A 13,430-nucleotide genomic window follows, 5' to 3' on the forward strand; every position below is an offset into this window, starting at 1 on the left:
AAAAATCCGAACTTAAAATAAGTACTAATGATATGTGGATGTATGTATATATGTCCTGTTAGAAATAAGATTGAAACTGACCATGTGAAGTGTTATAAAGATGATTTAAACACAAAAAACCTGTTTTCTTATCGTTGTTTCTATGGTAACCATGGCAACAGATCAATCAAATATGTATACGGTATGATTATTGTCAAACAAAATCACATGGCAAATTGTGTATTAATTGGACAGTTAAAACCAATCTAACATGTAATGCAAGTGAAGTAGGTCAATTTAGCATTATCAGGCCTTTTTTTGGTGAAGAATCTGTTCACTATGTCTTCTTTATTATGAAATGTCTTTAATATGTATTTTCAATATCCGAACTTAACAAACTTACGAATGATATGTGGATGTATATATAGATGTCCTGTTAGAAATCAGATTGAAACTGACCATGTGAAGTGTTATAAAGATGATTTAAACACAAAAAACCTTTTTTTTATCGTTGTTTCTATGGAAACCATGGCAACAGATTGATCAAATGTGTATACGATTATTGTCAAATAAAATGTGTGACCAGTTCACATGGCAAATTGTGTATTAATTGGACAGTTAAAACCAATCTAACATGTAATGCAAGTGAAGTAGGTCAATTTAGCATTATCAGGCCTTTTTTTGGTGTAGAATCTGTTCACTATGTCTTCTATTTTATGAAATGTCTTTAATATGTATTATCAATATCCGAACTTAACAAACTTACGAATGATATGTGGATGTATATATAGATGTCCTGTTAGAAATCAGTTTGAAACTGACCATGTAAAGTGTTATAAAGAGGATTTAAACACAAAAAAACTGTTTTTATCGTTGTTTCTATGGTAACCATGGCAACAGATCAATCAAATATGTATACGGTATGATTATTGTCAAACAAAATGTGTGACCAGTTCACATGGCAAATTTTGTATTAATTGGACAGTTAAAACCAATGTAACATGTAATGCAAGTGAAGTAGGTCAATTTAGCATAATCAGGCCTAAACAAGTCAGCGATGGGATATATAACCTCATAAAACAATTCAGCACAGGAAGGGTTAATATTAATGGCATTATCCTTGAACAAACCAAAGAATTTAATTTACTAGGAGTTACGATTGATGAGCATCTTACATGGCAATCTCACATAAACAGTGTAAGTCGTAAACTTAACTTTAAACTGGCCTTATTAAAACGAATAAACTGTTTTATTAACTATGAAACAAAAACACTATTTTACAACTCATATATATTAACGACTATGGATTATTGTTGCGCATTGTGGTGTTCAGCAAAACAGTCACATTTACGTAAAATACATTCAATACAAAAACGAGCTGCTAAAATAATACTGAACGAACCATATTCAATTCCTTCAGCTCCCTTATTCAAAGAACTAGGTTGGCATTCAATAACAGATGTACTTACCTAATTGGATCTATTGTACATAAGTTAGTTATAGGCACAATGCCCTCTTATTTCAATAATGTTATTCATATTTCAAATAGCAGTGTGTACGCTCTTAAATCCATCACGCACACTGATATATCATCTATTCCGTTTAAAACAAATTATGGAAAACGAGCGTTTTTGTTTCGGTCACGAACCATATGGAATTCAATTCCAATAAGCACCCGACAAGTGTCTTCGAATACTACATTCAAAATAAATTTTAAAAAATACCTAACAAATCATTGATATATATATATGCTCATTTTGTTTTTAAATTTTTCTATGTAAATACTTTGTTGTGATGTGTCTGATGTGATTTATTTTGAAAGATTGATTTTTGTAAGATTGATTTTTGTATCAGATTTTGCATATTTTGTATTATCATACTCATCATCGTCATCATTATCATCGTCGTCGTCATCTTCGTCGTCGGAATTGATGAGGAAGTCAGTATATAGAGAATAATGGGTTGGTTTTGATTATAGATCAGGTTTATCATGTGAGGCTTAGAAAACAAAAAGCACGAGCCTTGGCGAGTGCTTTTTCGTTTTCATGCCGAGCATGATGAACCTGATCTATAATCAACACTAACCTATTATTCTATTACCCCACTTTTAATTTAGTAAACCTTTTTATTTAAACAGAATTAGTTTGACTGGATAATTTCGATGGATTTATGACGTCATTTTGTCGAAATATTGACGTCATTTCCTGCCGTTGATTATAGATGATATTTAATCAATGGGACTTTAATCAACCGAATTAGCTGTTAAAGTGGGATAAAACATTTAACTGTATAGTTAATTTTCTTTTTTCTTTTGTATGTTCGTATGCATGTTTCAATATGTATACTTGTGTTTTGTTACTGAAGACCACATTGTAAAAAAGAAATTATTTCTTAATGTGAATTCTTCATGAAATAAAGTTATTATTATTATTATTATTATTATTATAACAGAAGTGCATAATTCTGTGTCATCTAAAACATATTTAAGTGGCTAAGTAACACTAAAATGATAAGATTAACTCTTTTATGTATGTAACTAGTCAATTATGATCCTGGATAATGCCACATTCCACATCCCTGAGGGATCTCATGCTTTGAAACATTTAAATAGCCAAACGACTACTTATAACGTGTTATATTCTGCAAAGACTTTTTATTCCCCCCTTCGAAGAAGAGGGGTATATTTCTTTGCTCATGTCGGTCTGTCAGTCTGTCTGTCGGTCGGTTGGTCTGTCGGTCGGTCCGTCCACCAGGTGGTTGTCAGACGATAACTCAAGAACGCTTGGGCCTAGGATCATGAAACTTCATAGGTACATTCATCATGACTCGCAGATGACCCCTATTGATTTTGAGGTCACTAGGTCAAAGGTCAAGGTCACAGTGACCAGAAATAGTAAAATGGTTTTTGAATGATAACTCAAGAACGCATACGTCTAGGATCATGAAACTTCATGGGTAGATTGATCATGACTTTGAGATGACCCCTATTGATTTTGAGGTCACTAGGTCAAAGGTCAAGGTTACCCGAAATAGTAAAATGGTTTCCGGATGATAACTCAAGAACGCATACGCCTAGGATCATGAAACTTCATGGGTAGATTGATCATGACTTGCAGATGACCCCTATTGATTTTGAGGTCACTAGGTCAAAGGTCAAGGTCACGGTGACCCGAAATAGTAAAATGGTTTTCGGATGATAACTCAAGAACGCATACACCTAGGATCATGAAACTTCATAGGTAGATTGATCATGACTTGCAGATGACCCCTATTGATTTTGAGGTAACAAGGTCAAAGGTCAAGGTCTCGGTGACCTGAAATAGTAAAATGATTTTCGGATGATAACTCAAGAACGCTTTTGCCTAGGATCATGACACTTCATAGGTACATTGATCGTGACCCGCAGATGACCCCTATTGATTTTCAGGTCACTAGGTCAAAGGTCAAGGTCACAGTGACAAAAATCGTATTCACACAATGGCTGCCACTACAATGGACAGCCCATATGGGGGGCATGCATGTTTTACAAACAGCCCTTGTTACTTAGGTTTTTGTGTCGCCTGACTATGGTCAGGGGACATATATGTGTTAATTGCGTTGTCTGCATCTGCGGCGTCACACTTTTCGAAAAAGGCTCACAACTTCTGTGTCGCTTCAGATATTGCTTTCATATTTGGTATGCATGTTTATCTGGACATCACCTTTCCATGCACATACAATTTTAACCCCTGTGACCTTGGCCTTGAACTCTAGGTCAGTGTTCAGGTTTCAAAATCTGCGACTGCGATTCCGAAAAGGCTCATAACTTCTGTTTCCCATCAGATATTGATTTCATATTTGGTATGCATGTCTATCTTGACAACACCTTTCCGTGCGCATACAATTTTTTTACACCTCTGACCTTGAACTTGAGGTCAGTGTTCAGGTTTCCAAATCTGCAATTGTTTATTGGCGTCACTTGGTCGGTCACTCTGCATAGGCTTGATTTGTGGTAATCTACTTTCACATCTCTGTCATCAAAACATTTTGATCGTTTTATTAGATCAATATTGCATTTGTCTGCAGACTGGTTGACATGAAATTGTGACTTGTACAATGGTTAAATTACCCGTTTCAGACGAGTCAGTGAAAGGAATTTTACACACTTTATATTCCTTGTAAATAGTATTAGTTATTAGACACCATACAGTATTGCTGCAGCAAAATATAATATTGCATTGTTTCTCCCAGTTTTATTGTACCGGCCAATTGCATGACCAGTACAAAAAAACGTAGCGCACCCAATGGGAGTGGTGTTCATTGTTGTTGTAAATATACTTTCCTTGTCAGGTGCTTATGAATAATTGGACTATACAATGAAATATACTTTCCTTGTCAGGTGCTTATTAATAATTGGACTATACAATGAAATATACTTTCCTTGTCAGGTGCTTATGAATAATAAGACTATAAATTGACACTAGTTAGTAAAAATGACTTTGCACTTTTATCAAGTGGAATTACATTCCTTACTTTCTTATTGATATCTTCCTCTAGTTTTTTTGTCAAACATGATTGTTCAAAATTTTAAAGCATTATAATCAAGTGAAAAACTGTGTTGACAACTTTTGCCATTCTTATACTCTGTTGCAAAATTTGAAGACACATCACAATACATTTAGTATTAAATTTTAATTTTTGGTGAATTTTGAATCTACAAATTGAAATATTACTATTACTATATCTTAATATGCATACCGTTCTAAATCAAGTAAAGGTTGAATTAAAAGTTGATACAAGTTCACATACTTTAGTCAACCTATCTGTTTATATACATTTGAAATCAATCAGACTATGTCACCATTTGCTAATTTTACTACAAAAGTATAAACCAATAATCGGTCAACTTAGTATGTGATGTATTTTCAAGCTGCAACTGTTCAATTAATTTATGATCTGAGGAGCTTAAATGTCAACTTCGACCCTATACCACAATCAGAAGCAAAGTAAAAATGGCTAAGTGTAAACAGCATAAATCCAGAACAGCCTTCGATTAACTGGCAGTCTGTTCAGGTTTTATGCTGTTTGCTGCTCATTAGTATCTAAGTGTTTAAAATGAAGCCTTACACACTTGAATTAAGTTAGATAGGTATTTAATTAAATGTAACTTTCTAAGGGACTACAAACATGTCAAAATACATATGTTAGTGGTGAAGGGTTCAATGTCAAATTAGACCCTTTACCACAGTGGTGATTAAATATGCCACATTGAAGGTGAAATCAGTGAACTGTAACAAACAACGATGTTTGTTTGCCCCTGAGCTATGTCCGTATTAATGGTACATAATTATACAGGTAGTTGTCCATCAACTCTGTTCTATTATACAGTCATGTATGTGACAATTTTACTGCAAAAGAATCAATTCATGGGCAGTTTTTGGTTTCAGTTATTGAATATGAAGTTACAATATATGAACAATTAGAAAAAAAACTAAAAAGATGAACTGCTCCTTTAAATACACAACATGTAGGTTATCATCTTTCTCTTAAAGCCAAAAAATAACGACTTCTGAAAAAATAAATGTAACCGGTGTTAAGGGTTCAGTTATGGATTTATCATCAATAAAAATAGATAATTATAAAGCTTTTCTAAAGCTTTTCATTGCAAATATGTGTATTCCTAGCTTAGTGGTACATGTTACTCCAGATAGATAAATTAGAGGAATATAATTTCTACAATTTCCAATGCGGGAAATGTGGTCTTGACAAGTCCGAATGGAAGCTTCAATACGTAGAATTACCAAAATTACCAAAATCCCCCATATAGAAAATAATTTATTTCAGAAACTGGAAAGGTCATATAAGCCATATTATGTATGAATTATATCACTTGTGTATGTAAAGTAATAGGGAATATTGGTATTTGCGTAACTTAACGAAATCAACATTATAAATCGCTTTTAATTCAGAAACAAGCAAAAACTATTTTATGTTACTATTTCAATAAAAACGTATCAATGCCACCGTTTTGTTGGTCTGCACTTATATACATAATAATGTACCATGGGGTATTTTGGTACCCGCTCGGCGTCAGAAAGCGTGTAAAACGAAATTCCAGTTATAAAGTGTTATTTGTGTCAAATATACATGTGGACAAAATGTTTCTTTAGTATTTTCGTAAAAAACATGGGTAAATACCAGTTTAGAGGTATTAATTTATTACTAAAACCACCATTACACGTAGTAACAGGTTAGATTTCGGTCAGGGCGCAAGCGTTTGGAAGCGTGTTTAAAGTATCGAAATTCCCGTGGTTAAAAGCTAATGTTCTTATAAGTAAAATCACGTAAACAATAGGCAATCTGTTAGACAAAAACCCACTTTGATGTTAGCTTATCTAGGTTTTCTCACCGCTAAGCCATGTGACTAAGTGGGAGGAGCTATCAACGTCCAGGGGAGATGTCAATTGCGGCTGCAGAATACCACAAGACCAGGTCAGCTGGTGGTCCATACCCGTAGCCAAGGGGGGTGCGTTGGGTGCGTTCGCACTCAACATTTTTTGACAAGTAAATAAAGTTTGTACTGGAAGTTGCACCTAACTAATGAAGCAAGGGGTTCAATCTCCAACGAAACGAAAAGCTTTGTTGGATCTGTGTAAAACAGTTAACACATGCAGCGACCGCTTCTAAATTACTAGTCTTGGTTCCGTCCGTTTTCGAGTCGGCCTATCGTTATGCCATCATGGAACTAGGGGAGGCAATATATGAGGATGACTTACTCTCACATACCCTGCTAGAGGAAGAGAATACTCGATGGAAGCACCTCTTCTCTTCGGACTAATGTCCAGTCACTGGTTAATAATTATGCATTATACCATGATTTATAACAATTACACAGTGTGCACATCATTTTCGACAGACTGCGTTGTCTTTTTGTTATATCCTCGAACAACCATTTTCGGATCACCTCAAGAGTTTAACATAAAAAAAATAACAGCTATGCTCATGACAGGATCATTGTTTTGCTGTGTGGCACGAAAACCAATTTGTTTCTACAAAGTAATGTAGTTTTTTGTAGTTTACCAACACTTTATGGCAAATAATCTGATTTAAATACAAAACTTTCCACAATGTTTTAATTATGTCAAACTTGACACTGGGAAATAAGTCCCTCTCGTTGACAGTTGTTTTAATAAATTTAAAACTGTTATGCCGGAGATTTAGTGTTTGAGACGCAGTTCCTCGTTGATTGGGGAAGACACGCAAAGGCAACTCACAAAGTGTTTATTAGTTATGTGTTTATTTTCACAAAGTATTTTAACCGCAATGATAACAAAAGTCCATAACAAAGTTCTTACACACAGTTTCAAATTATTAAGTTAAATTAATGTATTATCATAATAAATGTTTCCCTATAACGTTTAATGATGTTAATTTATATCACACAGAAAATCACAAAGTTAAATGTCATGCACAGTAAGGCTAAAGTCTATATATATCTCATGTTCAATATTCTTCAGTTTTATATCAAATTTCTAAACAGTTGTCTAGACCATAGTGAATGGCTTTATATCTATTTAGCAATCAAGAATATCAATTTAAGAATATAAAGTTGTAATTAGCTTAGAATGCTTGGGTATTATGGGATAACATTATTTAACATAAGCTGTCATTGTTTGCTTAAAGCTAATGGCTTGAAATTCATTAACACAATTACCCTACACTTATTATTACCTTTTAATTATTACCCTAGACTTATTTATTATACTGTATATCAAGGATTTGCACCGATCCATGAACAAAGTTAATCAAATCAACAACTGTGGTTGTTTTGGAAAGTTTCAATGTGTCAGTGTTTTTTTAGCTCCACTGGCCAAAGGCCAGCGGGGCTTATGTCATGGTCCTGTGTCCGTCGTGTGTGCGTGCGTGCGTGTGTCCGTGCGTGCGTGCGTTAACTTTTTCTTTAAACAACTTCTTCTCCTAAACTACTGGTCCAATTCTGATGAAATTTCTCAGGAATGTTCCTGTGGTGAACCTCTTTCAAATTTGTTCAAAATATGCCCCTGGGGTCAAATTTGACTTTGCCCCTGGGGGTAAAAAAATTGAAAATTTGCTTATATATGGCCTATTTTGTGCAAACTTTATAAATCTTCTTGTCAAGAACCATTGGGGCTAGGGCTACCAAACTTGGTATGTAGTGACATCTTATAGTTCTCTACCAAGTTTGTTCAAATTATGCCCCTGGGGTCAAATTTTACTCTGCCCCGGGGGGCCAAAAAATTGAAAATTTGCTTATATAAGGCCTATTTTGTGCAAACTTTAAAAATCTTCTTGTCCATAACCGTATGGCGTAGGGCTACCAAATTTGGTATGTAGTGACATCTTATAGTCCTCTACCAAGTTTGTTCAAATTATGCCCCTGGGGTCAAATTTGACCCTGCCCCGGGGGGTTAAAAAATTGAAAATTTGCTATATAAGGCCTATTTTGTGCAAACATTAAAAATCTTCTTGTCCATAACCATTGGGCCTAGGGCTACCAAATTTGCTATGTAGTGACATCTTATAGTTTTCTACCAAGTTTGTTCAAACTATGCCCCTGGGGTCAAATTTGAACCTGCCCCGGGGGGTTAAATATTGAAAATTTGCTTACATAAGGCCTATTTTGTGCAAACTTTAAAAATCTTCTTGTCCATAACCATTGGGCCTAGGGCTACCAAATTTTCTATGTAGTGACATCTTATAGTCTTCTACCAAGTTTGTTCAAATTATGCCCCTGGGGTCACATTTGACCCTGCCCCAGGGGGTTCAAAAAATTGAAAATTTGCTTATATAAGGCCTATTTGTGAAAACTTTAAAAATCTTCTCGTCCATAACCATTGGGCCAAGGGCTACCAAATTTGGTATGAAGTAACATCTTATTGTCCTCTACCAAGTTTGTTCAAATTAAGCCCCTGGGGTCAAATTTGACCCTGCGCCGGGGTTCAAAAAAATTGAAAATTTGCTTATATAAGGCCTATTTTGTGAAAACTTTAAAAATCTTCTTGTCCATAACCATTGGGCCTAGGGCTACCAAATTTGGTATGTAGTGACATCTAATAGTCCTCTACCAAGTTTGTTCAAATTATGCCCCAGGGGTCAAATTTTGACCCCGCCCTGGGGGGTCAAAAAATCGAAAATTTGCTTATATTAGTTCTATCTTGTGCAAACTTTAAAAATCTTATAGTCCATAACCGTATGGCATAGGGCTATCAAATTTGGTATGTAATGACATCTTATAGTCCTCTACCAAGTTTGTTCAAATTAAGCCCCTGGGATCAAATTTGACCGTTCCCCAGGGGCCACAAAATTGAACATATGCTTATATTGGGCCCATTTTGTGCAAACTATAAAAATCTTGTCCATAACCATTGGGCCTATTTCTATCAAATTTGGTAGGTAGTGACATCTAATAGTTCTCTACTTAGTTTTTTAGCTCCACTGGCCAAAGGCCAGCGGGGCTTATGTCATGGTCCTGTGTCTGTCGTGTGTGCGTGCGTGCGTGCGTCCGTGCGTGTGTGCGTTAACTTTTTCTTAAAACATCTTCTTCTCCTAAACTACTGGTCCAATTCTGATGAAATTTCTCAGGAATGTTCCTGTGGTGAACCTCTTTCAAATTTGTTCAAATGATGCCCCTGGGGTCAAATTTGACTTTGCCCCTGGGGGTCAAAAAATTGAAAATTTGCTTATATAAGGCCTATTTTGTGCAAACTTTATAAATCTTCTTGTCAAGAACCATTGGGCCTAGGGCTACCAAACTTGGTATGTAGTGACATCTTATAGTCCTCTACCAAGTAGGTTCAAATTATGCCCCTGGGGTCAAATTTTACCCTGCCCCGGGGGGTCAAAAAAAAAAAATTGCTTATATACGGCCTATTTTGTGCAAACTTTAAAAATCTTCTTGTCCATAACCGTATGGCGTAGGGCTACCAAATTTGGTATGTAGTGACATCTTATAGTCCTCTACCAAGTTTGTTCAAATTATGCCCCTGGGGTCAAATTTGACCCTGCCCCGGGGGGTTAAAAAATTGAAAATTTGCTGTATAAGGCCTATTTTGTGCAAACTTTAACAATCTTCTTGTCCATAACCATTGGGCCTAGGACTATCAAATTTGCTATGTAGTGACATCTTATAGTTTTCTACCAAGTTTGTTCAAACTATGCCCCTGGGGTCAAATTTGAACCTGCCCCGGGGGGTAAAAAAATTGAAAATTTGCTTTTATAAGGCCTATTTTGTGCAAACTTTAAAAATCTTCTTGTCCATAATCATTGGGCCAAGGGCTACCAAATTTGGTATGTAGTGACATCTTATTGTCCTCTACCAAGTTTGTTCAAATTAAGTCCCTGGGATCAAATTTGACCCTACCCAGGGGGGTCAAAAAATTGAACACTTTGCTTATATAAGGCCTATTTTGTAAAAACTTTAAAAATCTTCTTGTCCATAACCATTGGGCCTAGGGCTACCAAATTTGGTATGTAGTGACATCTAATAGTCCTCTTCCAAGTTTGTTCAAATTATGCCCCTGGGGTCAAATTTGACCCCGCCCTGGGGGTTCAAAAAATCGAAAATTTGCTTATATAAGTCCTATTTTGTGCAAACTTTAAAAATCTTGTAGTCCATAACTGTATGGCATAGGGCTACCAAACTTGGTATGTAATGACATCTTATAGTCCTCTACCAAGTTTGTTCAAATTAAGCCCCTGGGATCAAATTTGACCGTTCCCCAGGGGTCACAAATTGAACATATGCTTATATTGGGCCCATTTTGTGCAAACTATAAAAATCTTCTTGTCCATAACCATTGGGCCTATTTCTATCAAATTTGGTAGGTAGTGACATCTAATAGTTCTCTACTTAGTTTTTTCAAATTATGCCTCTGGGAACAAATTTGACCTTGCCCCAGTGGTCACAAAAATGAACATATGCTTAAATAGGCCTATTTTGTGCAAACTTCAAAAATCTTCTTGTTCTTAATTATAGAGCCTAGGGCTACTAAATTTGGTATGTTGTGATATCTAATAGCTCTCTTCCAAATTTGTTTAAATTATTCCCCAGGGCTCAAATTTGACCCTGTCCCAGGAGGTCACAAAACTGAACATCTCCAGGGGAGATTACTGCGGCCGTGTGGCTGTGACCAACAACAACAACAACATCTTGTAAACATGAGATAAAACCCTGTCATTTAGTGCCATTTTAGATCAGATGGTGACTGCTTACAAAGAGATTGAAGTAAGAACATGTGTTCTGAATGTTTTTCTTATAAACTGAAAAAAGTCTGGATTTATTTAAATGTGTCGAAAGTGACCATATATCTGGATAAAAATTTTTCAGATGACATGTTTATTTAATGTCTTTTTTGTAGTGTTTAAACCAGTTTTATAATATCTTATTTATTTTAAAACACAACTTCCATGAACATAATTATTTCCATAAAAGCATACATGCCATAATTTTTTAGACCAATTCCGGGACATTGAGTTAAATTGTCCGGGACTTTAGCCGATTTTCCGGGACATGTATAAAATGTAGCGATATTTATAGACACATGCATTTTTGGTACGTTTTTTTGTTTCGCATCGTTAATTGCATAAGTTCGAAAGCCTATCCGAAGTACACTTAATCTATTAACGTCAAATTAAACATTACTACTTCCGTTACTAGATACAAGCCACGTGTTTTCAGTGTAAGCGTTCTAAACATAGATGGTGACGTCACTGCGTTATTGTTATTAAGACCGGTGTGTAACGCGTTGTTGTTCATACGCCATTATTCATTAATAACATTTATAAATACAAAGTTTTGACATGGCGAACGCAATTCAAATTCACTTATTATTTTTAACGTTATGTTTACTAGGGGTTTAGAACAAGACAATAATAAACCTAGTGAGGATGACGTTTTTATATGCTTACTTTTTTACTCAACTTCTTTGTCGGTTAAACGTGCAAACATAAACTGCTTTTAATTTTTTACTCAGCGATGTTGGACTTCAGATGTGTGAACAACTATCCTTTGCCCTTACGCAGCGGGAAATAATGACGTAGTAGATTAAAGTCAATTAACAACCACATTAAACAATGCCGCCTTTTCGGTGTGACCGCGAACGTGAGACAATCGATATGATAACAGGACCCCTGTTAATTGATCGATTTTGACACGTAGCGTAGTCTGCCTATTCGGGTAGGCATTGTCATGGAGACGCTGCAGATATACACAGATTCGAGGTGCAGTTAAGCCCTAGATAAGGTACATGTATATATGGATTTTGTAAATTCCGGGACATTTGACAGATTTCCGGGACAGCGGGACAAGTTCTTCATTTCCGGGACTGTCCCGGACAATCCGGGACGTATGGCATGTATGCATAAAAGTCAATATATGATACTGCATTGTAAACTCGAACTTTGTATCCAAGAGAAGGTGTTGGAATTAATGAAGTGCAATGTTCTTAACTATCGTATATGCTGCTTTTTAATAAATAATGATTCATTGTTCCATTTGTGAATTGTGACTCATGAATTGTGGAGATATGATTGTCAATTGCTCAACAATCCATATAAATTTCTGATCATTTTATAATTTTCTTAATATAAGTTATGAATTGATCTTAGAAGTCATATGTATTACTTAATTAAATACATTTATGAATATAAGAAATAATCTTTAGATTATCATAATATTCTCAGGCCTGTTGGTCTAAGGGATGTGTGGGTTGTTAATTATATGTATGCACCTCTTCGAAGAAGAGGGTGTTTATTGTTTTGCACATGTCGGTCCGTCCGTCATCCGTATGTCCGTCCACCAGATGGTTTCTGGATGATAACTCAAGAGCACTTAGGCGCAGGATCATGACACTTTAAAGGTACATTGATCATGACTCGCAGATGACCCCTGCTGATTTTGAAGTCACTAGGTCAAAGGTCAAGGTCACGGTGACCCCAAATAGTAAAATGTTTTCCGGATGATAACTCAAGAACGCTTATGCCTATGATCATGAAACTTCATAGGTACATTGATTATGAGTCGTAGATGACCCCTATTGATTTTTAGGTCAAAGGTCAAGGTCACGGTGACCGGAAATAGTAAAATGGTTTCCGGATGATAACTCTAGAACGTTTTATGCCTAGGATAATGAAACTTCATAGTAGCATTGATCATGATTCGCAGATGACCCCTAATGATTCTCAGGTGAAAGGTCAAGGTCACTGTGACCCGAAATAGTAAAATGTTTTCTGGATGATAACTCAAGAACGCTTATTCCTAGGATCATGAAACTTCATAGGTACATGGATCATGACTCGCAGATTACCCCTATTGATTTTCATGTCACTAGGTCAAAGGTCACGGTGACTCAACTTAGAAAAATGGTTTCCGGTTTATAACTCAAAAACGCTTACGCCTAGGATCATGAAACTTCATAGATACATTTATCATGACT

The 13,430-nt window shown here is 35.7% G+C and overlaps 1 protein-coding gene across 45 annotated transcripts in view; it reads left to right on the forward strand.

Annotated features, from left to right (window-relative positions):
- The window catches only part of LOC127850679 (uncharacterized), a 272,021-nt gene that overhangs the window by 35,542 nt on the left and 223,049 nt on the right, over positions 1-13,430 (forward strand). The gene's annotated exons all lie outside the window — the stretch shown is intronic.

Source organism: Dreissena polymorpha, chromosome 11, assembly GCF_020536995.1.
Source record: "Dreissena polymorpha isolate Duluth1 chromosome 11, UMN_Dpol_1.0, whole genome shotgun sequence".
Classification (NCBI taxonomy): Eukaryota; Metazoa; Mollusca; class Bivalvia; order Myida; family Dreissenidae; genus Dreissena; species Dreissena polymorpha.